Raw genomic sequence first — 10,804 nt, forward strand, 5'->3', positions numbered from 1 at the left:
AAGTTTAGCTCGCCTTTAAAACATCCACAAAATAAATATTTATTTATATCATAATATTTAATAGAATTAAAACAAAGAAATTTAAGACTAGACTTTATTACATAACCCAACTAAATTGATTACAAAAAGAGAAAAAATATTACAGATTAAAACTAAAACTTTTTTAGCAAAAAAAGAACTCATTCAATAACATTATTCAACAAAAGAGTCAACATCACAATTTTCAAAACTAATATGACGTAAAAATCAGAATGCGTACATCTTTGTCCATTCCCTGCAAACTTCATCGTGCTTTTCGCGGTTTTTTACGAATTGTTCCGCTATCTCCGGCACCAGGGGTCGGTGGGGGTCGCAGTCGGTGAAAAAAGTCCAGATAGAAAGTAGCAAAGTGGCGACCGTGTAGCCGGAAGACCACTTTGTGTCGAGAATGTCAACGCATATCTTGCCTTTTCTATCCACGTTGCAATGGTACACTTTGGTCAGGAAAGTCACTCTCGGCGGCTTCCACGGGTAACTTTTTGGGAAAAACGAAGCGTAGCGTAAACTTACCTCCCTCGAAAGGGCTGTCCGGAGGTCCTTCTATCACGCACTGCCACTCGAACAAGCTGTCGCCCTTCAAAGCGACGCTGCACCCCGTTGGAGGGTTTTTCAGGTTTTCGGCGAGCTCCTTCTCGAGTCTCCTTGCTGCGACGTCTTTGTCGATGTGCAACTCTTTTGTTCATTTTTGATGTTCATTTGATTCAAATTTCTCGAGAAGTTACGAGTTTTATGAGTTCCGGCGGCTTATCAAATTCGGCTTGTGTTTCAGGGAACTCTGCAGGACTTTCAGGAACAAAGGTGTTTGTAGCCAACGGGCAGGTAATCACTTAAAGGTTGCTGAACATCGAAGTTGTTTGCTTGTGTTGGGGCTTATCATTAGTGAATCCCGCCACATTTTTCTTCTGATCGATTGTCTCTTCTGAATGATGAGTTTCAGATAAATCGTGCAGCTTGGACGGTGTTAACGACATTTTACTGAAAAAATAAATATTTAGTTAATTAAATATATTTAATTTATAAACAGTAAACTGTTTTAAGGTTGAAGTAAGGTTCTTTTAACTAGTTTTTGAAACTGTACAGTTTTTGAATAGAATTGAATTTAAAATTAAATAACATAACACTTTATGGTACAGATTCTTTAATTTGAAAGTAAAATATTTTATACTACCTAAGAAGAGAAGTAAATTGAAGCCTGTAAATTTAATTATAAAAATAAAATAAAAAGGTCAGTGTCTAAATTTAAAATTTAAGTTTTACTTCACCACTATAAAACTAATTGAAATTATATTAACGCATTTTAAACAAGTTTTATAAACTAAAAAATACAAACAAAACTAATTCAAAATAATTTCACAATATTTATTTGTAACTACCAACGTTTTTAGAACTCAAACTCAAAATTTTAAATACGTGTTTCATTTCTAAAAGACGTTTATAAATACTTGCAACTGATTTTGTAATCATTGATTTATCAATTAATTAAGTTTAACATCGAATAAATGTCAATGGTATAGCGTCAATTGTATTTTTTTTTGTGTTTTATTTACAGACTATAAAGCTTAATGAATATAAGTATTTTTATATGCGAAATCAAGTTTCGGTGATAAAAAATTGCGACCTCTTCAAGTAAAACAAAATACTTAACTGCACATATTTATGTGTCTTTAACTCGTACAGTTTGTACGGTGTTAACGACATTTTACTGAAAAAATAAATATGTAGTTATTTATTTATATTGATTTTATAAATATTAAACTGTTTTGAGGTTGAAATATGGTTCCTTTAACTAGTTTTAAGAAACAGTACATTTTTTGAATTAAAATGAATTTAAAATTAAATAACATATACTTTATGGTACAGATTAGCTAGTTTGTAAGTGAAGTATTTTTTTTAAATCTAAAAGATAAGTAAATTGAACCTGTAAATAAGTATAATTAGAAAAATTGAAATAAAAATATCATAGTCTAAAATTAAAAATAAAGTTTTACTGTACCATTATTAAATAAATCAGATGTCTACTAAGTCATTTTAAATGAGCTTTAAACTGAAATTACAAACAAAAAAAAATTAAATTAACTAAACGATTATTTTTTTCTACTATCAAGGTATTCAGAATTCAAACACAACATTTCTAACTACCTTTTTCACTTTTAAACAGATAAATATAAATACTTGCAAATGATTTTGTAATCATTGATTTATCAAGTTTTAAAGATTAACATTGAATAAATGATAAATTTTAAACTATAAATAACAAAATTTTTTAACTCAAATTAGATACTGTTAAAATATTTTCTAAACCAGTATATATCTTAAATTAATTAATACTATTTTTACACAATAACAAAGCTTTAATTATTTAATGCAATGTAAAACTTACTACGAAAATGTTTTACTGTTTACATCTTTTAATATAGTACATAATTCTTTGTGAAACTTTGAAAAAATCTCAATACAAACTGTAAGTTATTTAATAAAATCTTTAAATAAATATAAATAAACGAATATATATAAAAAAAACAATATCTCATACCTGTATATATCATCAATATTTCTTCACAACTATAGATACTTTTTATTAATTTGAAACTCATGATAGTTTCTGTAATTTCTCAAAAACGAATTTACTAAGCTAAAAATAATACTTAAATAACTAGTAATAAATATAACACTTGTTTTTATGAAATATATATTGTGCAAGTAGTTTGATAAAAATAATGAGGTTATTCAAATCTAATTACAAACAATACTTATCTAAAACATCTTAAAATTTTTAACTATTCTATTAAATGTTAAAATTTGTATAGGAAATATAAGTTTCGTTTAATGTTTTGTATTATAGAGTGTTATCTACTTAAAGTTTATCAGTTTTAAGAGACAGCAATACTAATATTTTGAAATTACAAAAAATACGAATGTTCAACTTACTAAAGATTAAAAAATGTTAATTACTTTTATATAAAAACTTCCTCTTTGTCCAACAATGGTAAGTTTATTTTTAATACATATTGCTTTTCTTATAATTTTTTATAAAAAAATAAAAAACATTTAACCTATTTAAACATTATCAATAAACAAATACTTAGTTTGACGTATTTAAAAAGTTTTCCTCTTATAGGTCTTATTAAATGATTTCTTTTATTAAAATAAAAATGTGTTTTTTAACATAAATTTGAAAACTACATTAAAATCAACAAATTTTGTAGATTGTTACATAATGTAGTTTAAGATGCTGTTTAAACAAAAAAAATTCAAAAACTACCTTCACTTACTAAATATAGTTTTAATGGTACATTAATATTAATGTCTTTTGTCGTTCATGTCAGATTTTATTATAATATTGATTTACTATATATATCACGTAATACATAATTCCATACACTTTACATACACTTTTTGTTATTTAGCTTAGGTCAGTATCAAATCAGCTAAGAATGATGTCTTTTTTAAATAAATATTTTAAATAAATAAAATAGATATTAAAATTTTACCATACTAAATTCTTAATATTTGTATTTTGAAGAAATTTAAATCTTTTTTAAATTAAATAAATTTACAGTTTTTTTATATATATTTACACACAAATTTACAAATTTTCTACTAATAAAAACACACAATATTTTCTTTCAAAATATAAACACAACTTATATATAATAATAAATCAACCTTCTCTTACTAAGTTTTGTGAACTATCGTTTTTGAATTATATTATAATTCGAAAACTAAAATAAAATGCGCAATTTATTACTTTTTATTTTTATTAATTATGTTTTCGATGCTACTACTAGTTTTAACACTTTAAATGAAGAAAAAGTTAAACAGTTTGTAGTATTTTGATTCTATAGGTTTTACAAAACTAAAGTTTTAATACCAATATTTAAATAATTCTTTAATATGTATAATAATTAAATTCATAGAATATTATTTTTAGAATTTTTTATTAGGCAAAAATTGTTCAGATTTTGCGTTCATAGGTTCGTAAACAGTGTTGATTTTTTGTTATCTTTTAAACTATATTATGTTTAAAGTTAGTTACAACGGCGCAATAAATCGATTAATTTCAAGCTTAAGCAAAAAAGATATAGTCTACATTTATCTATGTTATTTTGTAAGAACTTACCCTGTTAATAAATTACGTTTAAGTTTTAGCCTTTTTCGTCAGACGGTTAATGTTTTTATTGTTTGTAGAGATGGTGTTGTTGTTGATATTGATATAATTATTAGTACTTTATAGGTCATTAAATTGAAAGTAAAAATAAATTTACACAAACAAGAATGGTCAATTTTAATATTCCCTTAGCTAAGTTCGCCATTGCTTAGGAGTCCTGAATTATTATTCCGAAAAGTCACGTGCGACTTGATTATTAGATAATTAATTATTTTATCTATTAACATACGTTAGTTGTAAATTAAACGTTTATTTTAAAATAATGTAAATAAAACAACATACGCAGTCAAAGTTTTGTACGTATGATAAAATAACCTTAAAAGTGTCTTTTTTGTGCGTGTCTGATATAAAAGATTAATGAAACATAAAAAACCTAAATGTTTTTCTGATAATAAAATTTAACACTAATCTTTTAAATACTTAAAATGTTAAATTGATGGTTGTCTTTTATTACTGATGAGGTCAGTAAATTACTAAATTATCTCTTGTAAAGTTTATTAAACAGGAAAAAATTGCTAAATTTATATACATTATAAATTCTTAAAGGGAAAAAAAAACAACAGTTTTCGAAAATGGAATTGACAACAGGTTTTTGTTAATAAATATTTCATTAAGAATAAAACATTTTATACGACGGCGTGTTAATTAATCTAACAACTCAATAACAACAAAACCAGAGAAGAATAAAGTACATCGATACATTTTAAAGTGTTCGGTCTTTTAATGTACTACGAAAATTGAACTTAATATAATTAGGATGTTTATGTCTGATGAAAAATCAATGACTATCATCTTAGTATCAATAAGATAATTTAAGTTATATTAAAACTTTAATCGTGTGTGGATAATGGTGGTCTTAGTCTTGGAACACAGTAAACTTATAAACTTACTAACCAATTTAAATAAATCGTTTACTGTTTGTTTACTTTAAATAGTTTTTTGATATTTGTAAAATGTTTTTGTTTTGATTTTTTTTTTGTCATAAACTTTATTTTTGCTAAATATGATGACAGTGTTCCTGCTTTATATGCTTATGGTATATTTAAACATTTTCAAATCAGTATGCAACAGTAAAAAAGCTGATAGTTGATACACACTACGACAATATATTTATTTTAGTACTTAAAATTAATAGTTTTAAGACTATTTATAGTAAGTATATTTTTGCGTGTATCATAGAAACGATTTATGAAATATTTATATGTATTAAGCTTAATATATACTTATAAGTTCAAATCAAGGTTGTTGTTAAGTTATTAACAAAATAATACGACGTAAGTTAGTTTAGTTTAAATTGTAGGACTATTTTTTATCTATTTAAAAGTTATTAAAAGAAAAAATAAGTATTCAAGTAAAATGTTAACAAAAATATCATGTTAATTCGATGTTTTTACAACATTTTTTTGTACTCAGAAGTTTTTTAAACGTAAGTAGTAACTCAAAGAAATATAAGGTAAGTTTTATAGACTTACATTTAATCATTTTAGCAATAACTCAAACTGTTTGTTCCATATTTGTTTTATAATTTTAATTACATAAAAATCTAACTTATCCGAAAACAATGTTAGTACGTGTCAGATGTAAATGATCAATGACACGCTAAAAACTAAAATATAAATGCCAAATAAATTGAACATAAGTACACAAAGAAATTATACTTCAGTTACTAACTTACGCTTGCTTTTATTAAAGATGAGGTCACGGAAAAGCTTTTTAATGTATCAGGCTTATAAAGTTTGTTTGAAAATTTGATATTCAGAATAAATGTTAACCTTCCACTGAAAAAAAGAAAATATTAGTAAATCTCTAGAAGCTAAAACTAAGTACAAAAGCACAAAGTTTTTATGCAGTTTTAATAACTAAAAATAACTTTTTTTAAACACATAGATATTTAAAGACATACACAAACAAAACCTCAATAATTAAACTTATAACTAAAAACTGGTAAAATAATAAAAATTAAAAAAAATAAAACGATATAGTTAAATTGCTCTGTTTGTATAAAGTTTTATTGTAAGCACTGTAAAAATTTTTGTACTAAATTATAAATTTTAAAACAGTGTTAAATCACTAATCTTATATATATAACAAACACATTTCGCACAATGAGTGAATTTATATAAAGAAAAAATTCTTGAATGTGCTGTAAAAGCTACACAGTTTTTTTATTTTTGAAAATTATCTATTTTATTAAATAAATTATCAAACATAATTATGAAGTGATCGTATTTCGAAACAAGGAATATAGTAAAATTTAAATGGAAAACAAATAGTAACGAAAAATCTTTATATCGAAAATAAAAAATCTCATCTTTCTAATTAGCTTAAGTTTTGTAGTGCGGATACAAATTACAATCTGTAATACGATGTATAAAAAACATATTTGAATTACAATCGCGTTGTACGACTTTAAAAAAACTAATGACTTAGAAACCATACTTCAAAATTTGCGAGAGAGTATATACAAAAAGATTAAACTGATGTTTGCGTGAATTTATTGGTGACGTCGATAAGTTTTATTTTAATTATTATTTATAAGCAGTTTAAACCCAACAACTAAGTACTATAGTTATTTGTTTTTTTTGTCTAACATAATTTTCTTTAATCAAATTTTTATTTATCAAACTTCTCAAAGTATAGTTACACTAAATTATTCCTTAAGCAAGCACAACTTTGTAATAAAAACAAAAATAGCAGTACATTAAGCAAAATAATAAATACCTTTACCGCTGGGTACTTGAAGTATGAAAATTCTGTTAGCTAGTAGTTAACTTTATTCTACAAGTTTTACAACATTAAGAGTAGTTATATAGGTTTATGTGTGGTAAAATATAAAAAAAAGTTTTATTATTTACCTGCAATGTTATGTAAATTCTGTTGGAAATTTGTTAAATGATATAAAACATTTTGTTGTTAGTTGGATATAATATGTATATTCTTTTTTGCCAGATTCAAAATTTTGTAACTCTAAAACTTATTTATTGATAAAATAAAAACAGAATTTGTTTATAAGGTTTTAACGTCTTATTTAAGTTAACAATAACCCTGGATAAGTCTGAATTTTAAATTGAAATATGTTATAAAAATTAACAAATTTATAAATATGATTTTACGAAAACTTAACCGAATGACTACTTAAGAAAGTGTTGTTTTTAAGAGACTTATAAGCTTCAAAACTTAAAAAAAGTAATTTTTATTTTATAATTGGACGCAAAAGTGATTAGTGGATCTATTGAGTCAAGTAATAAGAGGTTAATGAATTACTATAATAGAAAACTACAAATAAAATAAAATGTGAAGTAGTTATCCATGAATAAACTTTAAAACTTATTCAGTTGCAAAATTTACTATTAAGTAACTTTCAAAATAGCAATAAACTGTTCGTCAAAAGTATTTAAAAAATTTAAGTGCATAGTTTAAAACATCAACGACGAGATAAAATCATTATGTTGTTGATTTAATTTGCTCTAATTTTTATATTAATAATGTAAAACTTAATTTTTATTATATGTATGTCTTTAAATTTATTAGTTGTTTTTGTATTTTTTATACTATAAACTAGTTTTACTATTAAAATTAAAATTAAAACTACACTAAAGTACTTAAAAAAGAAAAAGCATTTTAGTAATTTAACCAAGCAATAGTTTTTAAGTGCTGTTTGTTGATCTTGAATTTTTGTGACTTTTGAAAAATTTAAACTTGAGTAAACCTTAAAAGTGTATTAGCTGCTATTACTAAGTGTAATGTGAATTTTTCAAGTAAGAGTAGACTGTTATTGTAAAAGTTATTATAAACAACTTTAAGTTTGAGAAAAAAAATAACTTAATTCAAATAATCAGTGGTTTTTCCACTTACTTTTTATATTTTAAATTAATAAAAAAAAGGACTAATTCAAAACAAATCAATTTATCTATAAAAAATATTTAAACTTAATTGCAAATAAAGTAATTATACTGATGATATTCAGTTTAACTCAAGTTTTTATGTTAATTATGAATTTTATATTAATATAGTAGAAATGCAATTTATTTATTTTATTATTTTTAATAAATTTGGTTTTAAACTTTTATAGAATTAAAGATTGTCTACTACGTCAAAAAGATAATATTTATAACTAGCTATAAGTGTATTATATAAGACATATTACATAAGACTCAGTAACCCAAAGTTTACTTTTTTCATTACTTAAAAGTTTTAAAATACTAAAATATTTTTTATTTTGTTTTAATAAGCATTTAGATTAATATAAATCATAAATATCTTTGATAAATTTTGCGACTAACAAAACTTTAAAAAAGTTATAATCATAGTTTTGACACACCTTTTAATAGCACATAAATTTTCCTAAATACTTAAATTCAAACATTTCTCTAAAACACTAAAATAAAAAACTTGGTCAATGTTTAGTTTTAATCTTTTTTTTAAATAAACTAAGTAGTTTTTTATTAGAAAAATGTATTCAAAGTCGTCATACACCTTTTAAAGTTTTTGTTTTGTAAAGTTAAAATTACTTCAATAACTTATAAAATTGTTAATAAAAAAAAATAACTTGTACTTATAAAAAAAAAGTCTAGTAATTTTACTAACATACTATAATACTGTTCTCAATAAGTTACATTAACTTAGTTTTTCCTAATTATATTAAAATAAAAGTAGTTGAACTTTATTTTTTGACAGTTTTTTTAAGTAATAATTCAAACTGGTATTGAAAAACTTGTGACTTCTTTTTTTTTCAAAGTAAAATACTATAAATACAAGTAAAGACAACGTTACTTTGAAATTTTTGCCTAATATTAAAAATTTTTAAACCTGAAAAATAATTAACACTTTTGTAGTTTTTAAAGACGTGAGTATAAGAATGTTTAGATGAAATTAATAAACTATAAGTAAAAAATATAGTTAAACAATCCTTAAATGTGTAGTTATAAATTAGTTTTGAAAGCTAAATTTATATTTATTAATTGCTTTGTGATATAATTTTAAGTTTAGATTATATATAATTAAAAAAGTTAGCGACTCAATTTACCAAACAGTCTGATGATTGACATATTGAAAACAATTGAAGCTAATCTATCTTCAATAAAGAAAATATTTCAAAACATACAAAGGTAAAAGATTTGACATACAATTTAGGTTTAAAATTAGACTGCTGTAGGTTTTATATCTAAAGGAAAATTATTAATTATTATTTAAGTAAAGGTTACTAGTAGCATTAATAAAAATAAATACGCCGCAACTCATGACATGTAAAAAAAATAAAAAAAAACTACTATCTGATAATAAAATAAAAAGATGATTTATAGTAGCTTTATACAACTTACAAAAACATTTTGCAGTATGCATCAAATACTTGGAACAAAGTAACTATCGCTTATAAAAACAACCAAGTAAAGGAATCGGACATTTGTCAGTTGATATACTGACATTATTATAGGCTAGAAAATTGTTTTGCAAGATTTTTAAAAGAAATTTAATGGAATATTTTAATTTTTTTTCAAATAATGTTCAATAAACTACTTTCATTATTGTCAATATCTAAGATATAAAAAGTAAAGGCACTGTAATTTCAAATGTTAAAAAAAATAAACTTTTACTGCTGTTATTTAAAGTATTAAGTAATTAAATTAACTTTTAATTAAACATCAATTAAAGTTCTATACAAACTAAAGGAGTTTAATAATTTTAAAACTTATAGTTTAGAATTTTTTTAATTAGAATCCGGCCGGATCCGGATATCAGACAAAAATGGCAATATCCGGCCGGACCCGGATAGTGAGTCCGGTACATCATTAGTATAAACTAGCCTGAGTCAGAATGAGGTTTTTTAAAACTGAAAAAAAAAGAACTTTTATCTAATAATAAGTAGAACAGCTAGCCACAAGGTTTACAAATTTAGGTGTTATTTACAATTAAAAATCTGAAATCAAGTTCTTGAACAAAATACACTAGAAAATTACAAACTATTAAAAACTGGATCAGCTCAAACTCATTCAAAATCTAAAAGAAAAATAGCCTGAGTTTTTATAAAAAACTAAACTAGCCTGAGGCAGTCCAAGATTTTCTAAAATTCCCAAAAATTTTCAAACTAGCAGGGTTGCCACTGTTTAAGTCAATAAAACTAGCTAGAGTGAGTATAAACAAGCCTGAGTCAGAATGAGGTTTTTAAAAACTGAAAAATTACTTTAATCTAATAATCAGTAGAACAGCTAGCAAATGTTGACAATTTGGTAGTAAAGTGTAGGACTAATTGTGGTACACTTAACTTATTAGTACTACCAATCATAATTAAATCCTACCTTATTTAATTAATATCTAACAAATACTAAATTCTAACTAAGACTACTTTCAATAATCAGACACAACATTTTTGAGTGATGAATCTTTAATAAAAAAACACAACAAGAAATACTAGCATATACAAAGTTATTAATTACTTTGGTAATACTTTAAAAACTGGAAGCTATATTAGTATATATCAAAAAACTTAAAACAATAAACTAAAAATTAAATAAAACTTTTAGTAAACAAGAAACTGTAAAATTTTTGTTAAACTATTAAACTATAAACCTGGCTTAAATATTTAAACAATTAAACACC

At 23.6% G+C, this 10,804-nt stretch overlaps 1 pseudogene; it reads right to left on the reverse strand.

The window, feature by feature from the left end:
* Positions 1–246: 246 nt before the first annotated feature.
* On the reverse strand, positions 247–1,010 carry LOC145832627 (ubiquitin-conjugating enzyme E2-17 kDa pseudogene; annotated as a pseudogene).
* Positions 1,011–10,804: the final 9,794 nt, after the last annotated feature.

Source organism: Thalia democratica, chromosome 3 (genome assembly GCF_965202585.1).
Source record: "Thalia democratica chromosome 3, ktThaDemo2.hap1.1, whole genome shotgun sequence".
NCBI lineage: Eukaryota > Metazoa > Chordata > Thaliacea > Salpida > Salpidae > Thalia > Thalia democratica.